Raw genomic sequence first — 14,024 nt, forward strand, 5'->3', positions numbered from 1 at the left:
ACACATTTCTCAGTTCTGAAGCATTAATAAGGGTTAATCACTAGAAGTAATCTTCCAAAAGTCCCTCTTGATGAAACGTTTTTAATGTGATAACTCAGGTTCAAATAGTTTGTCTTGCTGAATCACCAGTTGACTGAAAAAATAACAAAGTCTAAGTCTGAAGGACCACACTGTAGAATGACAGACACAGAACCAAATGTTCCATATGGCACCAAATTATACCATGTCCAGGATGACCGATCATGGAGGCCAATCCTGCATGGTGATGACAAGCTCCCAACACAAACTGCCATTCCGTATTTCTCCACCAGCACAGATCTGTCATGGTGCAAGGATATGACAAGAACTGCTAATGGTCACATGACGTTATGTAGGTAAAACAGTGCCCACAATTTCAGTGTAATGGTTGTGGGTGCATGCTCTGCTGGCAGCAAACTAGGTGCCTCTCGTGAGGCTGCCAGAGATTGTGGGGACAAGAAGTCAGCCTGTGTAATCTGGAAAGTTTACTAACATTGTGAGGTGATCAGGGGTTGGTGTTTGAGCTGTAGGTACTTTTTGCTGGTTGTGGCAGTCAACACGTGAAGTTTAGCCATCCTCTAGATGTGAGTGTATATCTGACTGGTGTGTAGCCAAGATATAGCACTAAAGAGCAAGGTAGGTGAATGGAAAACCACTTAAGATTGTAGATACAGTCTTTGAGGAGCTGTTCATTTGTGACAAATGGCTAACTAGTTACCATGCCACAGAAAAGATTGCAATATCTACATAGTAACTTACAGATGATGATTTCAGTCTTTACATATGACATTTCATTTAAGAGTACACATATGTCTTTCCCTCCCCATGAACCATGTACCTTGCCGTTGGTGGGGAGGCTTGCGTGTCTCAGCAATACAGATGGCCGTACCGTAGGTGCAATCACAACGGAGGGGTATCTGTTGAGAGGCCAGACAAACATGTGGTTCCTGAAGAAGGGCAGCAGCCTTTTCAGTAGTTGCAGGGGCAACAGTCTGGATGATTGACTGATCTGGCCTTGTAACATTAACCAAAACGGCCTTGCTGTGTTGGTACTGCGAACGGCTGAAAGCAAGGGGAAACTACAGCCGTAATTTTTCCCGAGGACATGCAGCTTTACTGTATGATTAAATGATGATGGCGTCCTCTTGGGTAAAATATTCCGGGGGTGAAATAGTCCCCCATTTGGATCTCCGGGCGGGGACTACTCAAGAGAACTTCATTATCAGGAGAAAGAAAACTGGCATTCTACGGATCCGAGTGTGGAATGTCAGATCCCTTAATCGGGCAGGTAGGTTAGAAAATTTAAAAAGGGAAATGGATAGGTTAAAGTTAGATATAGTGGGAATTAGTGAAGTTCGGTGGCAGGAGGAACAAGACTTTTGGTCAGGTGATTACAGGGTTATAAATACAAAATCAAATAGGGGTAATGCAGGAGTAGGTTTAATAATGAATAAAAAAATAGGAGTGCGGGTTACCTACTACAAACAGCATAGTGAATGCATTATTGTGGCCAAGATAGACACAAAGCCCATGCCTACTTCTGTAGTACAAGTTTATATGCCAACTAGCTCTGCAGATGATGAAGAAATAGATGAAATGTATGATGAGATAAAAGAAATTATTCAGGTAGTGAAGGGAGACGAAAATTTAATAGTCATGGGTGACTGGAATTCGTCAGTAGGAAAAGGGAGAGAAGGAAACTTAGTAGGTGAATATGGATTGGGGGGAAGGAATGAGAGAGGACGCCGCCTTGTAGAATTTTGCACAGAGCATAACTTAGTCATAGCTAACACTTGGTTCAAGAATCATAAAAGAAGGTTGTATACCTGGAAGAATCCTGGAGATACTAAAAGGTATCAGATAGATTATATAATGGTAAGACAGATTTAGGAACCAGGTTTTAAATTGTAAGACATTTCCTGTGGCAGATGTGGATTCTGACCACAATCTATTGGTTATGAACTGCAGATTGAAACTGAAGAAACTGCAAAAAGGTGGGAATTTAAGGAGATGGGACCTGGATAAACTGAAAGAGCCAGAGGTTGTAGAGAGTTTCAGGGAGAGCATAAGGGAACAATTGACAGGAATGGGGGAAAGAAATACAGTAGAAGAAGAATGGGTAGCTCTGAGGGATGAAGTAGTGAAGGCAGCAGATGATCAAGTAGGTAAAAAGACGAGGGCTAATAGAAATCCTTGGGTAACAGAAGAAATATTGAATTTAATTGATGAAAGGAGAAAATATAAAAATGCAGTAAATGAAGCAGGCAAAAAGGAATACAAACGTCTCAAAAATGATATCGACAGGAAGTGCAAAATGGCTAAGCAGGGATGGCTAGAGGACAAATGTAAGGATGTAGAGGCTTGTCTCACTAGGGGTAAGATAGATACTGCGTACAGGAAAATTAAAGAGACCTTTGGAGAGAAGAGAACCACTTGTATGAATATCAAGAGCTCAGATGGCAACCCAGTTCTAACCAAAGAAGGGAAGGCAGAAAGGTGGAAGGAGTATATAGAGGGTTTATTCAAGGGCGATGTACTTGAGGACAATATTATAGAAATGGAAGAGGATGTAGATGAGCTTGCCACTGCTCTCGTTGCTACTGCTCATGTACCCTCTGTACAACGCAGACAGGGCAAACAGTACCTGTTCCTTTTTTCTATGCTATTTAATGTATATCAACTACCACAGTCATCTTTATCTGGTACAAACATTAAAAATAGAACAGGATATTTTTAAAATGTCCTGTTACACAGGCTGACAGAAGAGATATTGCATGCAATGTGTTTACAAGAACATCATATTGATAAAGTCCCTAATATGGCTTGCCATTAACACTACTGAAGATGAAAGACAATGAAAAACTGTGTTTTGAAGACTGGACAAAAGAGCTCTCTCCAAAAAGTATACATTGCAAAGCATGGATGAAGATCTTATACTTCCGAGAAAAATACTACTTATCATTTCAACTCTGAGAAATATTTTTGATTGAAGAGATAGTATGTTTAAGATAAAAGTGATGATTATTTTTGTAGAGGATTGAAATTATTCTGTGAGATGGAGTAAGCTGTGATGCACGAGTTGTTATCTCTTTATCATACATTTAAAAACACAAATCTGTCAACACTGATTATGGCATTTCATAGTCTTAAGGGAAAAAATTGCAAGTAATTCATAATAAATTTCATATTAACATGTTGTTACATATGAGAATTTCTTGATGTAAATGCAAAACAGTATAAAAACATGTAGGCAATGTGATACTTCCCTCATTAATAATTGGTAATCTTAAGGCAACTTTGGGAAACAGGAATAAAAAATTAATTAATAAAAACATCATTTTTGTTGCATGTAACAACTTTCTGTCAACAGAAACCTAAAATGTGTACATAGAAATCTGCTTCTTTTTTCCTGGTCTTTGTCCCATAGCATCATGGGGTAAAGATGTTAATTACTGGATTCGGCAATTTTAGTGACAGAGGGTGGCCACATGCCCTTTCTGTCTCCATCCCTTTCCCCCTGGGAAGGAATTTGTATACCCCAACTGTCTGCATCTAGCATTATCCCATCTGAAACTGTGTTTTTTTTTTTACTGTTTGTGAATCATGTAACTGAGTTGGAACATAAAAAATAAATCTCTCAAAATTATTGTATTTATACACCAACAACCTCAGTTTAGTTACTTCATAAAATAAATTTATTTTAAAAACACAGAGTACAGATGCACATATGAACATAACTTAATGTTAATTTATGGTCTTTCATTAAGTCACCTCTCAGTGACAGTGAATTTTTCATCTCACAATGAAAGTTTACAAAGACTCAATTAAGGTACTGGACAAACATCACAAATTTGTGGGGTAGCTTCATTATTGTAAGACTGCAGCTAATGAGTGACAGTTTTATCTTACAGTAATATTGGTTGCTCCTGTGGCTAGACAGTTTTGTACTGTCACAAGTAACACCCTGTTCAGATTATTAACTCATTGTTCATGTACTTGTTGACTGACCATTAGTGCATCTCAAGCAAAGTTTCATTAAAACTTCCAATCTCAAATATTGTGGAGTCTGGGCATATAATTTCAGTTAGTCATGGTTACTTGTACTGTACAAATTGTAGATTAAATAATTATACTGCACTCTTTAAAAATATCAAAATATTGTAAACATATAGGGATAGCCATAAAGACTTGCAACATTTTAAATAAGGAATTACATTATTCCGTTGGATGTGCAGAGTATGATTTTCTAATCACTTCTTTTTCTGCATCTTCTTTATGGTATTGATATATCTGAGTGCACAAAATTTGTCAAAGAAATACACTCCTGGAAATGGAAAAAAGAACACATTGACACCGGTGTGTCAGACCCACCATACTTGCTCCGGACACTGCGAGAGGGCTGTACAAGCAATGATCACACGCACGGCACAGCGGACACACCAGGAACCGCGGTGTTGGCCGTCGAATGGCGCTAGCTGCGCAGCATTTGTGCACCACCGCCGTCAGTGTCAGCCAGTTTGCCATGGCATACGGAGCTCCATCGCAGTCTTTGACACTGGTAGCATGCCGCGACAGCGTGGACGTGAACCGTATGTGCAGTTGACGGACTTTGAGCGAGGGCGTATAGTGGGCATGCGGGAGGCCGGGTGGACGTACCGCCGAATTGCTCAACACGTGGGGCGTGAGGTCTCCACAGTACATCGATGTTGTCGCCAGTGGTCGGCGGAAGGTGCACGTGCCCGTCGACCTGGGACCGGACCGCAGCGACGCACGGATGCACACCAAGACCGTAGGACCCTACGCAGTGCCGTAGGGGACCGCACCGCCACTTCCCAGCAAATTAGGGACACTGTTGCTCCTGGGGTATCGGCGAGGACCATTCGCAACCGTCTCCATGAAGCTGGGCTACGGTCCCGCACACCGTTAGGCCGTCTTCCGCTCACACCCCAACATCGTGCAGCCCACCTCCAGTGGTGTCACGACAGGCGTGAATGGAGGGACGAATGGAGACGTTTCATCTTCAGCGATGAGAGTCGCTTCTGCCTTGGTGCCAATGATGGTCGTATGCGTGTTTGGCGCCGTGCAGGTGAGCACCACAATCAGGACTGCATACGACCGAGGCACACAGGGCCAACACCCGGCATCATGGTGTGGGGAGCGATCTCCTACACTGGCCGTACACCACTGGTGATCTTTGAGGGGACACTGAATAGTGCACGGTACATCCAAACCGTCATCGAACCCATCGTTCTACCATTCCTAGACTGGCAAGGGAACTTGCTGTTCCAACAGGACAATGCACATCCGCATGTATCCCGTGCCACCCAACGTGCTCTAGAAGGTGTAAGTCAACTACCCTGGCCAGCAAGATCTCCGGATCTGTCCCCCATTGAGCATGTTTGGGACTGGATGAATCGTCGTCTCACGCGGTCTGCACGTCCAGCACGAGCGCTGGTCCAACTGAGGCGCCAGGTGGAAATGGCATGGCAAGCCGTTCCACAGGACTACATCCAGCATCTCTACGATCGTCTCCATGGGAGAATAGCAGCCTGCATTGCTGCGAAAGGTGGATATACACTGTACAAGTGCCGACATTGTGCATGCTCTGTTGCCTGTGTCTATGTGCCTGTGGTTCTGTCAGTGTGATCATGTGATGCATCTGACCCCAGGAATGTGTCAATAAAGTTTCCCCTTCCTGGGACAATGAATTCACGGTGTTCTTATTTCAATTTCCAGGAGTGTATTATTATGGATTTGAGACCTATAGTTCGGTTAATTTTACTACTGTGATGGATATGATTTCTGCTGATCTTATGACAGTAAAGATTAATGTACACTTTAATGAGAGCACCTGCTTTTCCAATCACTGCATCAGGAATAATCAAAACAATAGATGCTGTGGGTCTTCTAGCATTCACATCTGTTTATTCCTATCTGGACAAAATGAAAGAAGTGGAAAAGTTCAAGGGAAAAAATGGAAGGGAAAACTGTGCTCTAATTCATGCTAAATGTTGGTGTTTTGGTAAATGTAAGGACTCAGAAATGGCTTGGAAATGCTGTTTGTCTCCAGTTTTCATGTATCTCACATTTTCCATTTTTCTTCTTTCCTTCGTCACTATTAAATCATATCTTCAGCTCCTGATTTTCTTGTAACAGATGCACCACTCATCCTGAAACAGAATCTATAGTTACCATACAATGAGGTGCTCTTTTCGTGTTTTGAACATTTGTATTGTTTATTATTTTATTTGTGTTTTAAAGTAACTTTTGGATAATTAGAAATATAAATTATATTATGTTTAATTAAAAATCAAATAATTGGAACTATACCACTGTAGCACAATAATTACTATGTCTTCATCCATTAAAATTACAAAAAAAAACTGGTCAGGTGCAAGTAGGATTCATGCACTGATTCATTCATTCTGAGTATCAAGAATCTTTTTACCGACTGTCAGTGTTGATACAGGCAAGATATTGGTCCCAGTGGTTCCAAGATTTTCAAGAATGTTTTAATTTCAATGATATAAATGTGACATAAAGTAATGCAGGGGACAGGCAACCATTATTATAATAAACAGCAGTTCGCATTCAGGCTGAGTGGGCCACAATGGTAAGAGTCAGACATCAGGCAAGGAATGACTTTATTGCTCATACTGTATGATGCATTTCACAATTTATCCATCATCAGATCTCCAGGAGCATTTACTACATGTAGATATGGTGTTTCTAGTCTTATGTGAAAAGAACACTATTCACAGACTAGTCTGTGACTTGTACCATTCCGGCCTAGTTAGCCTGAATACAGAACTACTGATTGTTTTAATATCAAGTTTGATGTCGGGTAACAAATGACAAAATAAGTATTTTTTCATTTGATGTAATTACAAATTAACAATTTTTGGATTTTTTCCTTTACTTGTACTGTGAAACCTTGCTTCTTGCATAATTTCATGATTCTAGGTCAATGGGAAGTACCCTATAGGTTTTGATGAGTGAGTTTTCAAATACCAAAATGTGTGATGTAAAGAACCATACCTTTTGATTGCATGACTTAAAAGCTAATGTTTATTATACTACCAAGGAACATAGGCCGTATTATGCCACATAAATTTCAACTTGATATGTCTACCTATTCCTAAGAACATTATATATAAAAACAAAGATGAGGTGACTTACCGAACGAAGGCGCTGGCAGGTCGATAGACACACAAACAAACACAAACATACACACAAAATTCAAGCTTTCGCAACAAACTGTTGCCTCATCAGGAAAGAGGGAAGGAGAGGGAAAGACGAAAGGAAGTGGGTTTTAAGGGAGAGGGTAAGGAGTCATTCCAATCCCGGGAGCGGAAAGACTTACCTTAGGGGGAAAAAAGGACAGGTATACACTCGCGCGCACACACACACATATCCATCCACACATACAGACACAAGCAGACATATTTATGTCTTGTGCCTTTACCTTCCCTAGAGCCAACGATCATCTATTAGATGCTCAGCTTGCTTTTGCATCCTTCTGTATATTGTTCTTGTCAGCAACTTGAGAGCTTGAGGTGTTAAGCTGGTTGTGCAATAGTTCACTCATTCATCTGCCTTTTCTGTCTTAAGGATTGTGTGGATGATATTTTTATGAGAATTTTAAGATATTTTTAAAACTTAAAAAAATATATAAATTATTTTAATTGTATTGCAATAACACATTTCTTGACATTTGGTTATTAGTTTCTGTTGCTAAACAATGATCTTCAGGTCTGTAATTGTAGTAAGAAACAGAAAATTGTCTTCAGGTTAAAATGACTTTCATAACTTTCAAGAACATAAATCATTTCAAAGTAATGACTGTTAAGTAGCAAAACTGTACCATTCATACCAGAGACTGTCTCTCCATACACTATATGCCAGAATGTCATAGATAATGTATCTTGGAACTGTGTTGATAAATGGAAAATACCTGCCAAGTCAGTGTGAATAATTATAAACTTTTACAACACATGTTATTTAAATAGGTGTTGGAATGCAAATAGACTCACTGAAAACATGATACACTCCCTAATGAGCCAAGTTTTCAATACACTGGTGGTTGTACCAAGAAAGTTACAGAGTACAGTTCTGAACCTATAGAGGCAAACAAAAATTTTTCTTTTGTTAAAGGTAAGTCACTAGTCCAGCTTATAATGTAAATAAATTTTAAAGCAGAAGAACTGAATAATTTAAAATATAAGAAAAAAATACCATGCTTATTAAGAAGTGCACACGAGTACAAAGTTGACATATTCTCATTACGAATTGTAACTCATCAATGATAAAAATATAAAATATAAAAAAATGTAGAAGTTGGTCAAAGCATGTTTGTCACTATATGAATCCGTCAGATCACTGACCACTCTGTGTGCTTGCGAGTGCCAACTACAAATAGTCAGAAAAAAACTAACAGCGGCCGGAAGCTGGGTGTGAACTCTGGTCCATCAGTACTCCTGTGGCCTGCATCAAGTTTGGATGTCCCTCTCGGCTGATGATGTGATTTTAGTTGGCTGAGTGCTGGGTCCTGAGCTTTACTGAGAGCAAACCCAGTGTCTGTGTTGATCAGCCTGTCAGCAACTCATATTTCAGTTGCCTCCTTCAGAGTACAGTTCCAAAACAATGAGATCTGTTTTAGCACTTCCATTACTTCATACTTAATGGAGTCCCCTGTACCCATACAGCATTCTGCAACTGCAGATTTTGTTGGTTGCTTGTCCATCCATCACTGCGTGTGGCCGTCAGTGGAGGAAGGGGTGGAGGGAGTTAAAGAGTAAAAAGGAGGCTGCATTAGCAAAGACTTTCATTCCACTAGTATCACCTGAAATGATGGAAAAGTACACTGTAGAATATTGTGTTACAAAAATGACTGCACCTGGCTGGACACTTTACAACATTACAAACAGATGGCACTCTAGATTGCTGTTCATGCAGGCATAGAGTCTCCAGTATGAGTGGTGTGTTTTTTCCACTTAACACTCATTATTTTGAAATAATTTATGTTATTGAAGACTGTAAAACTGATTTTAACCTAAAGTCAATTTTCTGTTTCTTGTTATTTTTAAGATACGAAGATGGTTGTTTAAAACTGGAGCTAGTAATCAGTTTAAAGTAATGTGTTATTGCAATCAAGATAATGAAATGAGTTTATAAAAGCATGATTTTTTAAGTTTCAGAAATACATCTGAGCTCTTATCTCCTTCACCTGATGATGTCAGGTTCTTACTAACTCATGGTGTTTCTCCAGATTCAGAGATTTTACGAATCAACTTAAATAGGCAGTTGGTTGACACTTCCACTAATGATTTTAGAAATTTCAATAGAATGTTATCTATGCCTTATTTGATCCCAAGTCTTCCAGAGCTCTCCTAAACACTAACACTAATACTGGATCTCATATGTCTTCCATACTAAGCCCATTACTTCATCAGACACTTAATATTAACTTCTTTGCTTTTCATTTCACAATACATTGGTATGACTTTTCAATATACTGTATCAGTCCTTCAAAACACCACTTCTTGTACAACTGCTTCACTTGTGCCCTGCATACATTTTGTCTTGGCTTTCCTGCATTTTCTGTTCATTTCGTTTGTAAATGACTTATATTGCTGTACTCATGGTTTTTCGAGAACACTTTTGTATTTACTTTTTTTCAATGATTACTTGCCTAGTTCTTCTGTTATCCAAGATTTCTTTGCAGTTACCTTCCTTGTATCTATATTTGTCTGTCCAGATTCTGTGTTTGTCTTTTTTAGAAATGTCATTTGCTCTTCAATTGAACTACCTATTGTGGTATTGATTATCACCATATCTACAGCCTTAGAGAACTTCAAATGCACCTTATTATTTCTCAGTATTTCAGTGTCTCAATTCTGTGCACATTGATCCTTATGGATGATTCTTTTAAATTTCAGTATATTTTCATCATAACTAAATTGTGATCTGAGACTTCATCATAACTAAATTGTGATCTGAGACTATCTGCTCCTGCGTATACCTTACCCCCCAGTGTCTGATTACAGATCCTCCATTTGACCATGATGTAATCCATCTAGGATGTTTCCATGTCTGCAAGTCTTTCCCAGGTATACTTCCTTCTCTTGTAATTTTTCAACAGCATATTTGCAAATAGTAGCTGCAATTCACTGCAGAACTCAGTGGTCTTTCTCCTCCCCCTTTTGTACTACAGAGCCCATATTCTCCCATAACTCTGCCTTCTATTCCTTCCCCTACTATGGTGCTCAAGTCACCCATGATCAATTGATTTTCATCTCCCTTTACATACTAAATTTCATCAACCTGTAATCCTTCCCCCCTTCCTCACTCTCTCTCTCTCTCTCTCTCTCTCTCTCTCTCTCTCTCTCTCTCTCTATCTATCTATCTATCTATTTATTTATCTGTTCATCTTCTGCTTGTGATGTCTGGACATTATTATGTGTTGTGTCCACAATTCACCTTTGTGATGGTTGTAACTCTGCTGGAGACTCTTTTAATGCAGTGTCTGAATGTCTGTGGAGGAATGGCAGCCCGTTATCCGCCAAAAGCCAAAACCAGAGAAAGTAGCGACGTTGGATGTTCGGGTCTTGAGCAAGGTCGACGTTCTAACTCATTCCAAAGGTGTTGCATTGAGCTCTGGACATGCTAGTCCATTTCAGGAGCATTATTGTCCACAAACTATTGCCTCACAGATGCTGTATTATGATAGGATGCATTATCATGCCGATACAATCAGTCATGATCGCTGAACTTTTCCTCTACTGTACACAGTAAACAGTGCTGGCATTTCCTTAAGTGCAATAAGGGGACATCATCTTAATCATGAGAAACACCGCCATACTGTAACAGCACCTCCCCCATGCTTCATGTTTGGTACTGTACATGATGGTAGGTAGAATTCTTGAGACACTCACCAAACCCAAACCCTTCCATCAGATTGCCACTCATCTGCAGTCATCTGCTGTCCAGTGGCATTGCTCTAGTGCTCTTTACACCACCTCAAGCATCACTTAACATTGACTTTAGAAATGTGTGGCATATGAGGGAGGGGCTGCTTGACCATTGTACCTCATTCTTTTCAACTCCCTGTGCACTGTCATTGTGCTTGCTGGACAGTGGGTAGCACTTTGGAACTCACGAGTGATCCCTTTCACTTGTTTCATGCAATTTTTCTCAAACGCATTTCACAATGCTGAGTGGTGCCTGTCTGCCAGTAAATGAGGCCTACCTGGTCACGGTTTAGCTGAGGTTGTTCCTTCACATTTCCATGTCATAATCAAACCACTGAGAGAGAACTTGGGCCACTTTAGAGTAGAGAAAATGTGCCTGACGGTTTTGTTACTCAGGTGACACCAGTGATTAGTTCATGTCTGAAGTCACTGAGCCCTCTTGAGAAACCCATTCTGCTGTTATTGCTTCTCTGCTGACAATACAATACTTCCCACATCAGTTTATACTAGTGGGTCTGCCTCTTGTGACATCTAGTGGTCAATTCTGCATTACATAGGAGTGTCTGGATAGACGGAGCCTTTATGTTTCTCTTTTTCAGATTTTCTAGCTCCCCTACCACATTCACACTTCTTACATTCCACACTTCTACTCATAGAATGTACTTCATTGAGTCATAGTGACACTTTTCAATTACAAGATACATATCCTGTGGATACACGTTGCATGTCTTTAATGCAGTGATATATATCGCCTTTTGTATCCTCATACTGCTGGTCATTACTCATTTTTCTGCCTTTTATGGGCAGAGTAAGATGGTGCTCCAAAATGCTGTTCAATCCTGTGCCATCTTTGACATGGCTATTGGCAGGACAAGGGTGATTCTTAATATTTGAAGCCTTTGAAGCCATTATTGAAATTTTTTGCTCAAAATTTAAGCAGTAGCTGGGATCAAACCTGGGACCAAGGACATATTTTTTATTACTACTTAGACCACTGTGGTTATAGAAGTATACATTGAAATAAAAGGAATTAAGATGTAAATACTGTTCTTGACACTGATTTTAAATATTTCTGTAATGTTGGTTGAATACTTTTTCCTTCTTACAACAACAGTGGAAGCACACTGAACAAAAATTAAGTTGCCGCCCCTTTTCCACCCTCTTCCCCCTGCCCCCCCCCCCCCCCCCCCCTCCCGCAAAAAACATCAGACACCAATTTCATGTCATTCCATGTTGATAATGTCCTTCATTTAATGATGAAGATGATCAAAAATATTCTTCAGGTATGCTCGTATCCACCTGAAACCACTCATGATGATTAGACTCCATAAGATAATCAAATTGTGGGTACATTGACCACCACATTTCATCCACTGTTCCAAATGTTGCAGAAATTTTCAGTAAGATTAAGATCAGATATTTTAATCAGCCAGTCAAGGTGCAGTAAGCGTGCCTAAGGGTTTGTCAAACCAGGAACATACACTTGCAGCCCCGTGAAGATGGCTTTTGTCATCTTGGAAGATGGGAGTGTCCACAGCATGAAAGTGTAAAAGAATGCTTGGTCACTGAGAATATTGAAAGAAACATCCTGGTTCATATTAATAATAATAATGAGTAAGTGCAAATCATAGTACAAAAAACAACCCCTAAGATATAACAGGAACATACCTGGTCTGAACCAACCATCCACACACACACGCACACATACTGCAGTTTAAATGTACCATTGGGCAATCAGTGTACATCATGCTTTGGATCATTTGGAAAGAGACAAAACTGAACCTGTCAGTCCACAGTACATGACTTCAGTCAGCTACTGCCCAAGCTGTGTATTTCTTGACCCACTGAAGATGTGCTACTTTACAATGAGGTCACAAAAGTCATGGAATAGTGATAAGCACACATACAGATGATGCTAGTATCATGTACACAAGGTGCAAAATGGCCGTGCATTTGCAGAACTGTTATTTGTACTGAGATGATTTATGTGAATAGATTTCTGAAGTGGTTATGGCTGCAAGACAGGAATAAACAGACTTCGAACACAGGACAATAGTTAGATCTAGGCACAAGGGTTATTACACTTTGAAAATCATTAGAGAATTCAATATTCCAAGATCTGAAGTGTCAAGAGTGCACTGAGAATACCAAATTGCAGGCATTACTTCTCACCACAGACAGTGCAGTGACTGATGGCCTTCAGTTACCAGCCAAGTGCAGTGCGGTTATGTAGAGTTATCAGAGTAACAGACAAGCAATATTAAATGAAATAACTGCAGAAATTGATGTGGAACATACAACAATGAATGTATCCATTAGGACAGTATGGCGAAATCAGTTGTTAATGGGCTGTGGCAGCAGATGACCGACACAAGTGCCTTTGCTAATAGCAAGACGTTACTTGCCACAGCTCTGCTGGGCTTGTGACCATGTCGGTTGGGCCCTATATGACTGGAAAACCATACCCTGGTCAGATGAGTACTGATTTCAGTTGGTAAGAGATGATGCTAGAGTTCGAGTGTGGCACAGACTGCATGAAGTCATGGACCCAAGTTGTCAACAAAGCACTGTGCAAGCTGGTGGTGTCTCCATAATGGTGTGTGCTGTGTTCACATGGAATGTACTGTGTTCTCTGGTACAACTGAACCAATTGTTGACTGGAAATGGTCATGTTTGGCTGCTTGGAGATTATTTGCAGCCATTCACAGGCTTCATGTTTCTAAACAATAATGGAATTTTTATGGATTACAATGTGCTATGTCACTGGGTAACCAGTGTTTGACAACTGATTTTAAGAACATTCTGGACAGTTCAAGCAAATGATTTGGCTGCCTTGACTGCCCGACATGAGTCCCATCGAACATTTATGGGACATAATTTAGGGGTCAGTTCATGCACAAAATCTTACACTGGCAACACTTTCACAATTATGGATGGCTATAGAGGCAGCATGGCTCAGTATTTCTGCAGGGGACTTCCAACAACTTGTTGAGTCCATGCTACGTTGAGGTGTTGCACTATGCTGGGCAAAAGAAG

At 40.1% G+C, this 14,024-nt stretch overlaps 1 protein-coding gene and 1 long non-coding RNA gene across 2 annotated transcripts in view; one reads left to right on the forward strand and one right to left on the reverse strand.

The window, feature by feature from the left end:
- Positions 1–14,024, forward strand: part of LOC124612283 (protein GDAP2 homolog) — a 678,155-nt gene that overhangs the window by 449,796 nt on the left and 214,335 nt on the right. The gene's annotated exons all lie outside the window — the stretch shown is intronic.
- LOC124612284 overlaps positions 5,766–14,024 on the reverse strand; it is a 15,122-nt gene continuing 6,863 nt past the window's right edge. The window contains exon 3 of the long non-coding RNA XR_006979521.1: positions 5,766–6,188. This is a non-coding gene — a long non-coding RNA (uncharacterized LOC124612284). The remainder of the gene's footprint in view (positions 6,189–14,024) is intronic.

The sequence above is a fragment of the Schistocerca americana genome, chromosome 4 (genome assembly GCF_021461395.2).
Source record: "Schistocerca americana isolate TAMUIC-IGC-003095 chromosome 4, iqSchAmer2.1, whole genome shotgun sequence".
In the NCBI taxonomy this organism is placed as follows: domain Eukaryota; kingdom Metazoa; phylum Arthropoda; class Insecta; order Orthoptera; family Acrididae; genus Schistocerca; species Schistocerca americana.